The following is a 15,010-nucleotide window of genomic DNA, read 5'->3' as shown; positions in this document are numbered from 1 at the left end:
TTTTATACACTCGTCACTATAGTTTAGGATAAAGCTATTTTGCACCAGGGATGTAACCCAAAAAGTTACAAACGCAAAAGGATAATGATACTAGCTTCTATAACTTTACGGACGATACAATTTTGGGGCCATTTCTGGCATTGAAGAAACTGGGACGTAAATAAGAAGAATAATCAACAACAAGCCTTTAGATAAACGGGTAATATGTGAGGTGTTGTGCTATTAAGCTATGCTGATATTACTGCAAGCAGAGTCTATTATCTGTATATTATCTATTTAAGACAAAGCATAATGTTAAATGTGACTGTGTTATTTCTAGCATTTGATTAATTTCATCGATGTTAAATTTATGCAGGTATGGGAAGAAGACATGTGGAAATTATAAAAATACATATTACATGAGCAGACAAACAAATATGTCAACTTCTATCTAACATGCACTTTATTTCCTCCTTGACGGAGCTGTACGATCAAGCAGACTGCTGCAGGTTCGTCATGTGGTAATACATTTTGATATTTATTGTGACCAGAAACGCTTGTTATTTTACATGCGCCTAGCATAATATTACCAAATTAAATCAATTGTAAGACGCAACAATCCTCAAATTATATTAGTGTTAGACAGCATATCTTGCAGAAGCGCTTTCCTTTTACTCAATAATTTTGTCAAATGATATCATGACGAGTAATTTGATGTCAGACAATGAAGTACTCCAATCTTTCTAGAGGGTGATTGAAACGTAATGAACTTCTGTTCTGGACAGACTTGAGTAAAATGCAATTCATACATAAACTTAATGAAAATTACATTGAATTTCCAATCCTGAATGTGTAAAAGTCGATCTTTGGATACAAACATTAGGTTATTGCTAAAACTAAGCGGTTTATTTATCTAAAGTAAGGCAAATAGAAGACCGACGGCTTTTGTGTGGAAATAAATATTATATAATTATATTGTTATTAAAAATAATGAAAGCTGTTCGGATTCGATACTTGTTTTTACCTAGTAAACGTTATTTAAATTATTTCTTTATAAATATACTAGTCATAACGTATAGTATAACAGATGTTCAAAATATATAACAACAGACAATAAGTCAGACGTCAGTGATATCTAACTTCAAACAACTTATTTCATATTTCAAGATAAAAATCACAAGATAATGCAGAACAAAAAGTACTTCTATGGACTAAAATGGTCTTAGTTTGGGTAATATGTAGACAACATATATTATACATTTTACCTAAGAATTCAATGTTATGTCTAGAAAGATAAGCTAAATGTATAGAACAAATCTGCATGATGCTAGCTTTTAAAAAGTTCATTGATCGAAATATGATCAGGCGTATTATTTTGAATTGCATTTTATGACTATTTTAGACATCACAGTAACATTATAACTATTTCCATTAGAATCCCCGTGTCACATAAATATGATATTAATGTATAATTTTCAAATTATAAAAGCAATAATAAACCCATCATGCAAACACGCTAATTTATCTTCTATACAACAAAGCATTTGAGATAATTAAATTGCATGATTATGTTTAATGCACATGTGTTAGTAACAGTAATGAGTCAGACGTATGGCTTATAAATGATAATATGATATTTCTAAATTGTTATTTATTACACTAATTTTGAAAATAAAAGCTGCGATAAATATTAAAGTCCTAAATAAACTTTTGCTAAAAGCGTTTTTGCAGCAAAACTGTTCAATCAAATTTTCTCACTGACAAAAAGCATAAAACAAGCCTTTTGAAAATAAATCCTATGACAATGTTCGACAGTATTTGAAAAACATAATGCGTTCTACCTATGTTGTATCAAATACATTCTTGAAAACACGTGTCGGTTAAATGTCTGTTTCATATCAAGACGTAAGTTTGAGTTTGTCCTACAGTTACATATTAACATTATAGACAGAAGACTGTTAAACAGAATTAACCTAAACTAAGCATGACCTTAGTATAAGATAAAATGTTAGATAATTTAAGAGAATAATGAAAGTCGCTTAGCTCGTTTCTTGAATTCAAACGTTCTGCTATTGAAGTTAAAATGTCGCACTTAGTGATGTGTACAGAACGAGATAAAAAATAAAGATTTTACAATACTACTCTTAATATTAATGTTTTGCTAAAAATGCATATATCACGGTGATAAGGCGTTTACCACAACTTTTCCGCGCAACGTCAAAATACCATACTTTTGACCGAGACACCGTATCTTTCTGTCGTACAAAATGGATGCCAAGACTGCATACGACACGAAAACAGATGATAATTTTCCCAAAACAATGTAAAATCATCGAATTTTTCATTTCATCGAATGTGTCATTTACTGAAGCTTATTACTCTTACTACATGCAAAATGCTTCACTATCTAAGTCAAGATAGTGAAAACAGTTGGGACATACTGTGAAAAATATTGCTTTGATTGCGAAAGTTTAAACTTTCTAGTACGTTTAGTTCATATGACTCATCGACATGCAATATAGATATGTACATTATTATGGTTTGAACAAGTTACATCATTTTGATAACCTGTTTTTTGTATATATGGTATGATTTTCATGTTTCCACGTGCATACTCTAGGGACCGTACAACTTGAACAATAGTAAAATGTGGACACTGCTTTATTCGCCCTTAAGTCACTGCATTTATTTTATTTTCTATTTTTCCAGTAACTTCACTCGACGAGATATATTTACATGTGGGGTTTATACATGTACATTTGAAGAAATTTGAAAAAAAAAACATATAAAAAAATCAACTTACTAATCTACTGAGACCATTGTACTTATCCAACTGGTATTTTGGATTTCGACCTTCAAGTCTTCCATAAAATAACATTTTATTAATAAAAAAAGAAAGTGAACAGTCTTTCTTCAAATAACACATATTTGTTAGTAGATGTGTAAGTTTCTTTAAAAGTATGGTGCATAAGAATACAATGCCAGTTATTATCAGTCAAACGGAATAAAAATGCGGTGTTAGAATCCAGTGTTGTGCGGTGCTCCAAATATGCATCTCAGTTAGACTTTTTGCATCACATATTCCCAAAAATTTACAATAGAAACACACCCTTTTGTGTTGAACTTTATTTTATGCTTAACCATTACATATATACGGGCTCGTCAGGTCATAGCAAAAACACATCGTCGTTAATGCTCAGGTTTTTGTGATAAATACATGTCAAATTGAGGTCGACATGACCTTTAGTAAACACTATTTCTTCGAAATATGTGATGTTCTTTGAATTGTTTTGTGCTAGATTAACGATAAAACGTTTCAAAGATTCGATGGAATAATTAAAACGTTGAAAAAAGTTTGCAATGTCTAACAGTAAGATATTTTATAAGCTATTTCATAGAATTCGATTAGCCCGCCATAACTTTTTAGTCCTGAAAGATACGGTGTCTCGGGCAGAAGTATGATATTTTGACGTTGCGCGGAAAAGTTGTGGTAAACGCCCTATCACCGTGTATATGCAAGAGAACTGTTAAACAGTCAACCAATGGAAAAGGGTTAGAAGCACTCGTGAAAATGTACACATTTGAAGATATGTCTTAAGTGAAGTCTAGCATTGTTGAAGACTATGGAAAGTAGAATAAGTACAATAATATAATTTCCAATGATAAACTTATATAAAATTATATACTGCTATAGTCAATTATCATTTATTCTAATTTTTCAATTATTCAAACATTTCCTGAATTTAAAGACCTTTTTGCAATTTATAAAACGATATTGTAACTTTTGTTATTACCATTTATAGAATTATATATACTTTATCGTCATGTAAACTTAGATTATCTCATTGTTTTGAGGACTCTGAAATCTGAAGAATTCCTAAATTGCTCGCACCAAAAGAGGAAATTATATTATATCTTAAAAACGAAATCAATTTTCTAATAAAAGAGTTGTTATTATACGATTATATCAAGGGAAATTAAAGATGAAACTGAAAAGGCCATAGAGTATTGTTAATGTCAAAATCAATTGTTTAGAAGTGAATCAGACCACAGGCAGAGAAATCATTTAATATGATAGTGATTTGTTTTTTAAAAAGTTCAAGCTCTCATGCAACATATATGCTATCATAAAATACAAAATGAACTTGTATTTTGATTTTCCATCAAATGACACTGCGAAAAATATACTGATATACGGGAATATACGGTCCCGTATTTTTGACATATACGGGCGTGTACGGGATGTATTTGTCGAATATACGGACCAAGTATACGAGTCCGTATAGGGAACACCGAGTATACGGGAAGTCCGTATATGCATCAGGCATATACGGAATTCCGTATTTGCACCATATACATGTACGTATATTTGTTCGTATGTTTGAAGTATACGGAGAATAAAATCCCGTATACGGACTTTATCAAGGTTGTTATCCCTAGTATACTATAAATATACCAAGGATATACGAGACCGTATTTTCTACATATACTGAGGATATACGGACTCGTATTTTCTACGTATACAGAGGATATACGGAACCGTATATTCTACATATACAGATGATATACGGACTCGTATTTCCACATATACAGATAATATACGGAATCGTATTTTCCACATATACAGATGATATACGGAATCGTTTTTTTCTACATATACAGAAGATATACGAATAGTATTTTCTACATATACAGGTGATATACGGAATCGTGTTTTCAATATATACAGGGGATATACGGAATTGCATTTTTCAGTTGTACACAGGGTATACAGAACTGTATTATCAAGATAAAAGAAGGTACAGATACTATCAAAAGCATGCATTTACATATAAGTAACACGTATACATGACCGAAATGCAGGCGTGTACAATAGGACAAGTTTGATTACACATTGTGAATTGGAACTGTAAAGTCATATGCTTAAGAACTTTATCTTCACAATTGGAGTATTTCAAATAATAAAGTAAAAACCAAATCGAGTCACTATTAAATATTTATTATTTCATAAACATATATTCAATATGTATACATATATATAACCAAATAAACATGTCTTCGCTACAATAGTCATACTTATTCCAGAGGGACACATCAATGTAGCGTTGCAACGGAACGGCGATATACCGGTATGTTGCAATACAGAGTCATGAAATACGTATCACGGTGTAGAACATCCGCACCGCGATATTTTCTTTAGAGATCGAATTATACATGTACATTTTTCGATATTTTCAAGCCGTAACCTTTATGAATTGCATGTTGTTTAAATCTAGAACAAACTATGCTAAATTGATATTCTTTTCGATTTATCTTAACAATGATTCATATGAGCCACTTATATTACACCCATAAAACATTTTAAAGATATTCATATCATTTGCTCGTGTTAACATTCACATGTTATTCTAGGAAAATGAGTCCATGACACAAACTGATAATTACAGAAAGTTTTAATAATAAGCATTAAAATTAAAAATCCGTATTTTCAGAAATTCGTCATTCAAACACTGTTCTTAAAAGCACTTAAATATATCAATCATCTATAGGCCAGTGTGACGGTGTCTATTTCGTGACGTAGGAAATGTTTTCTCCAGATATTACAATCTTCTTCGGCATGTGTGTATACTCGTGTGTATCTGAAAAAAGAGAGTTTAAAATCCTGTTTAAATAGTGTCATGAAATAGTTATCACAACTTTCAAAAAGGCTATACACTGTTTTACACAAGCATTTTTTTAAGCGTATACATATATACAATTTTTTTTCATACGCAAATTTCAAAATTATCTTATATCATTCGAATAAAGATGTCATTTATAAGCAACCATTAACACAGGATTTAAATGAAATGATTAATCGTTGACGGATGATAAGTTAAATGTTTTTTTTATGAAACTTTTACGAATATATTATTTCACACTTGTAATATAAATTATAATGGTATCTTTGTTCTATGTAAAGAGTATTTTATTGATTAAAAATATATGTAAACAAAATAACATTGCATTGGGAAAAAGTGCTGACATAATCTTTTTGATCGTTTTACGATGTATATTAGTATCGTTAGTAGGAGTCAATTCGTTTGAAAAAAATGGTTCAAAATGTACAGATATTTGCTACTCAGATGTAGATCCGTGTTTGCACAATGATATCCAGTTAAGTAAAAGGCGGGATACCCAGCTATACTTCTCATTTATATAAAAACGTAAATCTTAACAAATTTGGATTATTGTTTGTTTGAGTTTCAATTGTTTCAAAAACTATCTCATCACAACTTCAAAGCAAGGAATGAATACCTTCAATATACAATAGTGTATATTAATATTTTTTTTATTGTTAAGACTGTTTAACTATGTAAGTTGACAATAGAATCTCTTACAGTGTGCCATCACTAAAAATAAAGTGATAATTCTCACAAAAATTATAAATCAAAATATCCTCCCTTGCCTAAATCTGATTGTATGAAATCAAATTCAGAAAATATACGTATCATATGTGACAATTGCATAAAATAACATAGGAAATATTTTAGTTAATACATGCGAATGCGACAGTATTACGTGCGCACGTGAAACATTTACGTATCAACGCCATATCATGATATGTTTCATGTGCGCACAATTACTGTGCGTTTAGTATAATAATTAATTGACGAGGTGGTCAAGTCCACCATCCAGGTTTATAACAGCTATCATATTGTGTTTATTATCTTCAAACAGGCTAGCTATATAGATTAAATTATCAACAAATTTACCAACTCTCAGCGTAATGCAGTAGGTAAAGTTGTGGTAAATATCAATGCAATACAGCTAGGCTCGAATTTCACCTTTTTCCCAAAAGTATTGCTTTATAATTATCAATCAAGTAAGAAAGTTTTGTATTATTTATTGCAAAGATTATAAATGCTGTGCTATTTTCTATTAACTTCTCATTTTGTTTTAAATGTAGCTGTATTTAGCCCTATTTAGCAAGTTGGTGCAAATTTATACGGAATGCATGATACTGTACACAGACTGTTTTAACTATAGTTACGTTTGCACGAAATACTCCTGCACTGCAAAAGTACTATGACTTCTACATACTACACACTATACAGGATAAAAATCACTATCATCCGTGCATGTATATCTAAATTATTAAATATCATAACAAAACTGCCTTTCTATCCCAATTCATTTTTCTAATGTAAAATTTAAAAAAATATATGGTAAGAAAAACGCAAAAAAAATGAGACAACTTGTGAGGCTCGAACTCGTGATAAAATTTAATGTGTATGACATTCGAATGACTTTACTAACTTTGCCATCAAGACATTTCAAATTCTGTTTCTTATCTTACATTATATTCGCTTCTGAAAATCTATCTATCTATCTATCTATCTATCTATCTATCTATCTATCTATCTATCTATCTATCTATCTATCTATCTATCTATCTATCTATCTATCTATCTATCTATCTATCTATCTATCTATCTATCTATCTATCTATCTATCTATCTATCTATCTATCTATCTATCTATCTATCTATCTATCTATCTATCTATCTCTATCTATCTATCTATCTATCTATCTATCTATCTATCTATCTATCTATCTATCTATCTATCTATCTATCTATCTATCTATCTATCTATCTATCTATCTATCTATCTATCTCATCTATCTATCTATCTATCTATCTATCTATCTATCTATCTATCTATCTATCTATCTATCTATCTATCTATCTATCTATCTATCTATCTATCTATCTATCTATCTATCTATCTATCTATCTATCTATCTATCTATCTATCTATCTATCTATCTATCTATCTATCTATCTATCTATCTATCTATCTATCTATCTATCTATCTATCTATCTATCTATCTATCTATCTATCTATCTATCTATCTATCTATCTATCTATCTATCTATCTATCTATCTATCTATCTATCTATCTATCTATCTATCTATCTATCTATCTATCTATCTATCTATCTATCTATCTATCTATCTATCTATCTATCTATCTATCTATCTATCTATCTATCTATCTATCTATCTATCTATCTATCTATCTATCTATCTATCTATCTATCTATCTATCTATCTATCTATCTATCTATCTATCTATCTATCTATCTATCTATCTATCTATCTATCTATCTATCTTTCTATCTATCTATCTATCTATCTATCTATCTATCTATCTATCTATCTATCTATCTATCTATCTATCTATCTATCTATCTATCTATCTATCTATCTATCTATCTATCTATCTATCTATCTATCTATCTATCTATCTATCTATCTATCTATCTATCTATCTATCTATCTATCTATCTATCTATCTATCTATCTATCTATCTATCTATCTATCTATCTATCTATCTATCTATCTATCTATCTATCTATCTATCTATCTATCTATCTATCTATCTATCTATCTATCTATCTATCTATCTATCTATCTATCTATCTACTCGCTTACGCACGTAGTAAATAAAACAATTACTATCATTAACATATATAAAAGTGATTAAACTGTGAAGAAATACATATTTTTTGATACAGTAATATGTTTAAGAAAAGAAAACTAATTTAATATAATAAAGTCGCATGCACAGCGCATCGATATCAATTAATTGTGTGTGTTGGAGTTGTATACATTTTATATATTTGATTTTTGCATATTAAAAGCAAGGATGTTTTAGCATTTTCAAATGCGCAGCAAAATGCTTATATGCCTTAATTGACATCAATTTATGACATCATTCCGCCAACAAGATATAAAAGAGAACCAATGTATTTATAACTAACCACATTTATTCATGTCAAAATAAATGCGTGTCATTAAGGAAATTTGACTTTTCCTTGAGAAAGATTAAAATACATGATGTCAGTACGGATGGGAATATATGAGTCTGTGTAACTCTTCTTTACAGACAGTACGTCCGTGTAATTGTCTAATTTTATTCACAAAATACAACAATTTATATACGTTAACTTACATCTATATTACTTGCTACCATACTTTGCTTCATCTATAATTGCTGTTAAGAGGGCACAGCTGCGTTTCTGGAAGATTTAAACACGCTGTACACTGTCCTGAAAAAATCATAATACAACTTCATCATAAACTGATAAAGAGCACATTGAAAATATTTCATAAGTGATCACATGTGCGAGTGTTAATACTGTAGGAACGTGTTCACTTTTATGTGCATGTGTAGTTATGCATGTTTGTGTGTTCGTGCGTGCGTGTGTTACCATATCGCTTTATGTGAAATATAAGTCAAAATGTGGAATGTCGAAAAAAATTGTGATGTACAAAGGCTCTATACAGTTAATTTATGTATAACGAAATATTAAATAACTGTTTCCTCAAACAGGCGCGTGTTTGTGACTGACCCATGCGATATCACCTTATGCGTAATGTTTATCTTAAAAACTAAATAAAATGTTTTGATTATAATAAGAAACAAATATTTAAATTTTAATTATTTGTCCAATAAAAAATCCAATATAAATGTTGAAAACTCAGTTCATGTATATACAATTTAAAATATGTGCATGCTATCCTGAACAACGTAGATAAATAACCAAGAATATCGAATGAAAAAAGAGCTGTCTGTCCTGAATTGCGAGTAAACTCGATCTTGTTAATTACTAATTATGCTAAAACAATACAAACAAACCCGTTTTAAAACGAAAACTTCTGGTTCGTTGCTATATTTTATATGCACGAGTTTTAAAATTCTTACACCGACACTAAGCTTCGTATCAATGTAAATATAAGCATATCTTTTGACATCAAGGGTATGTATCTGTCATTCTTTGTATTATTGTAAATAAAAAATTCTGACAAATATTTCCTTTTTTATTCATCTAAATGTATGATGATATAAATGAAAAAAGAAATATTTGTATGCTATTTTTGTTTCAGATTTGTATTAATTTATATATAGTTAATATAAATAAGAAATATATAGAAACATGTGTACAGAAACTTAAAAAAAAGGTGAATAAAAATGAAAAGAGCGGAGTCTTTAAAGTGACTTATATTTGCATCAAATAATGGGGATTTGTATAAAAATAAAAACTGTGAATATAAAACAAGTATTCTGAGAAAGACTGAGAAAGACGACTTTATCTAAAAATTTATAAACATATTTTTTTTAGAAGTACTAAGCAATTTTCTTTTAAAATATGTTAATCTGTTAAATCTCATAATTGTTGTTATTAAACAAAAAAAAAAAAAAAAAAAAAAAAAAAAAAAAAAAAAAAATAAAAAAAAAAAAAAAAAAAAATTTTGAAAAAGGAAAAAATCAGGGTCTTTCAAATTCTATTTGAAAGACCCTGATTGAATAGATAAAAAAATAACCTATTTTTCGGGTTTCTATTTCATAAAGTACTATTAAAACAAATTAGAATCTGAGTGTGTCTTTTCAGCTTGCTGATTGCGCATTGACTCGCACCCCTGATTTTAAGTGATAATTGAGATCGCTCAAGATTATTATAAAGTCCAATCAGTTGACCAATCAAGCATACATAGGTCGTGTCACACACACTGATTAATCCTTTTGTACTACCATGTCCAGGGGCTGTATACCTTGACATCTTCGATGTTTAAATGTCGTAATTTTTAGCGTGGTGTCTTTTTTACCCTAAAGGGAAGTTATGATTAACGTATTTTAGAAATAACCTTTTCTTTTTTTTGGTTTTTGCATTTTTCAAACAAATTATTTATTAAACAAGATACAGTTTAGAAATCAAAATCAAACTCGTAACCTCAGAGTCTAAATTTGGGATATAATCCTGCTTTAATTATCTAATCCGGCGGCCATATTGAATAGCGAAACAGATTTAAAAAGTGTTAAAGTTTTCTAAAAACAAATCAGTTTAACCCTGAAATAAGCTGTTGTTCACAAAATGCAACTATTTTATTGATCGCATATTGATATTACAACGATAAAAAATAACTTTTAACCTACCTTGTTTTGCAATATTCTGAATTTTATTAACCATCCATTTCCAATCGCGTTTTCTTTTCTTTTTTCATTTCGCCCGCGCTATTTCTGATTGGTTGATAGGATTCACGTGATACAAAACCAACGCTTTAAACTCATTGGCTGTTTTGAAAACGCGTGATATGCCTAGATACCGTTTGTACAATAAAGCATTTAGCATTAATAATGCCACGGATTTATATTAAGGTCCTTGATAATCCGGAAGAAACCAGCATATTAAGTCAAAATAAATTTAAATTTAATAAATATTAAATAGGAAATATCATGTATCCATAAACGCTTTTCATACATGTATAACATAAGCATTGATACTTTTTCATAGGCAAAACTTTAATTCTAATGCTTAATCAGTTATTTATTTTTTAATAATAATAATAATAATACATGTAATTATTATAATAATAATAATAATAATAATACAGTAATAATAATGATAATAATAAAATAATAATAGTAAAATTTATCATATATTTTAGTTAGACAACTATAATTAAATAAATGTATGTGTGTTTTAATAATAATAAGAAATAACTTATCAAGAGAATGTATTTTTTATATTTCTTTTCTTTTTGAGTCGAATTGCCAAAATTCTAAAATATTAAATTGCTTTAATAAAGGATTGATAATTAATAGTAAAATTTATCATATATTTTAGTTTGACAACTGTAATTAAGTTAATGTTTGTGTGTTGAAAGCTCAGTACTTATATTAAAAATAACTTTTTATTCATTATCTGCTCTAATGGAATAACTGTTCTGTTTGGGACTTTATTCATATTATGTCCCAGTTTCTATTATGCAGAAGACACGTTATTTCATTCAAATAGGCTTTAAAGCCAACGAGGACACAAAACATACAAAATAACCAACAGTGTATGACTTCAACATATATACATTGTATCAACAATCATCAAATGTTTGGAGATGATCGATTTGATTAATACAGAAACTACCTGCCAATTTTTCACGTAGGTACACATATAATATCAAAATTAATATTTAACTTACAAGTCTCTTACCAGGTACATTACACTCAAAAGTTATTTCTCTTAAAACAAAAAAAAACTCTTCAGTATCACAATTTTGACTGATATGATTTACACACTGCCAAAGAATGTTGACGTATAGTAATAACAATCTTAACACTTACAAAATAACATTCACATATTCACATGTATTATGTATTATCTTAAAACTTACAAAATAATATATACATATTCACATGTAATTCTGCAACTGTTATCATAATTGATATATACATATATACATTACATGAAATACTCATTGAAAATTGTAATTATTATTGACTTTAGTACATGAACAATATTGACATATGTGTCACGGTTCAGAACTGTTCACTATTAAGAGGAGAAAATGGTCGGATAGCACCATGGCTGCATATAGCTTAAGAGTTTTAGTTCGCATATTGCTGTAAATCTGTGAATTTTAATAAAGCAGGGGATTATGCCACTGTTCAGGAAAAGATTTGTAAGCGGCCGAACAGCTCAATCTGAGTCCCCGGTTCAAGTTTCGGTCAGACTGCACATTTCTCTCACACTGTGAAATACGACAAAGCATTTATAGATACAGTTATAGGATAAATCACATATCTTATGAACTGTTTATTACACAATGATTATATACAATACTTCTATTACGTTATATCTACGATTTTTACAAATGAGTTTGTTTATAATGAGCCGCGTCATGACAAAACCAACATAATGGGTTTGCGACCAGCAGGGATCCAGACCAGCCTGCGCATCCGCGCAGTCTGATCAGGATCCATGCTGTGATCTTACCAACCCTATTACAAGTAGAGAAACTGACAGCGAACAGCATGGATCCTGATCAGACTGCGCGGAGGCGCAGGCTGGTCTGGATCCATGCTAGTCGCAAACCCATTATGTTGGTTTTGTCATGACAGGGCTCATATAATCACTTATGACTTTATGTAAATATTTTATGTTTATTGGAGGTGATTTATAGGCCCATTGGGCCGGGTATATTTGATATGTTGTAAAATTAGATTTGTAAAATAAGTTTACACATGTCATTAAAATAAATTACTTACTTACTTACTTACTTACTTACTTACTTTTCCTTCCTTCCTTCCTTCCTTCCTTCCTTCCTTCCTTCCTTCCTTCCTTCCTTCCTTCCTTCCTTCCTTCCTTCCTTCCTTCCTTCCTTCCTTCCTTCCTTCCTTCCTTCCTTCCTTACTTATACACATAAATGAAATATAAAGATACATTCACATTATCTGCGGATTTCATAATTGAAATTAAACTTTATCAGTATAAGAATATTTTGAGTATCAGTAAAAATTCGAAAGTCCAATTTAAAAAGTGATTTTACTATCAATATATAATTTCGTATGTTCTTAACATGATTTTTTAAAACAAAGTACGATAATTATTTTTTTTAAACAGAAATTTACTCATACAAAAACTGTTTCAAAGATACATAATTTTATTTTAACCAGGGTACAAATGTTAATTTACATAGCACGGCCATGTTCCCCTGTCCTGTTCAAGTCACCGTTTATGCAGAAACACGGCTGATGGGAGACGAGAAAACTCGGGAGATGATGATGATATTTTTCAAGAAATGCTATTTCGAATAATTTGACATCATCTATCAACAATGCATGTACATACTCGCGAGTGACATCCATCTGATTCTAGCTTGTTAACTTAAGTGACGGACCAAGTGGGAGACTCTATGATGGATAGTTCGTAAAGCCCTTTGGGACTGAATTGTCTTAATGTTCGTCTTCTGCCTTGCTTCGTCGGGCCCTTGTAGGTGATTTTCTTGTTGCTCTGTCTTCCTTTAGGACATTGAGTACTTTTGTTATGGTCATTGGGTTTACTTTTATATGTTTCTACATGATCATTTTAGTGTTTTACTTATTTAACCTTTTGTAACCATGACAACTGTTAGAATTTCACTTGGCGGGGATTCATTTTATTTACACTGTCTCGTTTATAGGAACATGGTGGGGCTAAGAGCGAGGTTTGGTGCACCATTAACCGTTTAAACTCCCCAGCAGTCATTATTATGCTGCTGACGCGTTCCAAGGCGGCGCCCACTGTGTTCCTCAGATGTATGTCTATGTTGTTTCATACTGTTTTGGTGACACTTTTGCTTGTGTCCCTTGTTGTTTTCTCGTCTACGGTAAAGTATCTTCCCATTGCCTCTAGTTTTTATTTCTTTGATTAACCCCCCCCTTTCCCCGGTCTCCTGTCCCCTTCCCCTTTGTGGGCCTATTATTATTTTCTTTGAATTCCTAATCAGTTACAAATTATTTATCATTTATTGATTAACGTGTCGTTGCCCTGTCCTTTTTATGTTTGGGGTCCGCCTGGGCTCCTTGCCATTGGTTCTTGTTGCTGGGTCATATGGGGGTTGCGTTCATTGAACGCCGCCTTTCCTTGTTGATCTTGTTTTTCATATTAAATATAATTGTACCTGGCAGCAGGGTACTTCAAAATTTACTTTAAGATAAATCTTAATTGTGTCTTGTTTAAATGACGAATTCCGCCAGATAAAAGGATAACAACAACACGACGCTGCAAAAACATTTGAAAGAATACAGCAGCTATGTCTGTTTCATTTTAACATGTCAGGTTCGAGTCTTTATGATATCTGGAACAAAATCACATAGAGACTCGATTATGAGATCACAATTTAATTCCTTTATTTCGTACATGAATTATATTAGAAATAAACAGTAAAAATTACCGTTAAGACATTCAACACCAATTGCGCTAACTTACGTAATCATTGAAAAGCGACACTCGTTATACCCTGCTGCGTTTATGATCAATATCCGGATCAATATCCGGCTTAATCAGTATTGGCTTCGATTATCGCAATACAGCACGTGGCTATTACACAATATTATGTCATAAATGAGACCGCGCGGAAAGAATCAAAATTGGGGAATTCGGAACTTCATAAGATTTTTATGCAATAACAGATTAAGTAAATAAATAAATAAATAAATAAAT

General features: G+C 30.4%; 1 long non-coding RNA gene across 1 annotated transcript; it reads right to left on the bottom strand.

Annotated features, from left to right (window-relative positions):
• Positions 1-4,944: 4,944 nt before the first annotated feature.
• LOC132732974 (uncharacterized) lies at positions 4,945-11,340 on the bottom strand. The gene is made up of 3 exons (XR_009626118.1): positions 10,966-11,340; positions 8,983-9,079; positions 4,945-5,618 (listed from the first exon to the last, which is right to left on the bottom strand). It is a non-coding gene; the product is annotated as an uncharacterized LOC132732974 (long non-coding RNA).
• Positions 11,341-15,010: the final 3,670 nt, after the last annotated feature.

This window comes from Ruditapes philippinarum, unplaced genomic scaffold, assembly GCF_026571515.1.
Source record: "Ruditapes philippinarum isolate M1 unplaced genomic scaffold, ASM2657151v2 ctg3151_1_1_1_1, whole genome shotgun sequence".
NCBI classification, from domain to species: domain Eukaryota; kingdom Metazoa; phylum Mollusca; class Bivalvia; order Venerida; family Veneridae; genus Ruditapes; species Ruditapes philippinarum.
The sequence above is the reverse complement of the archived record's forward strand: the minus strand, read 5'-3'. Positions and strand labels throughout refer to the sequence as shown.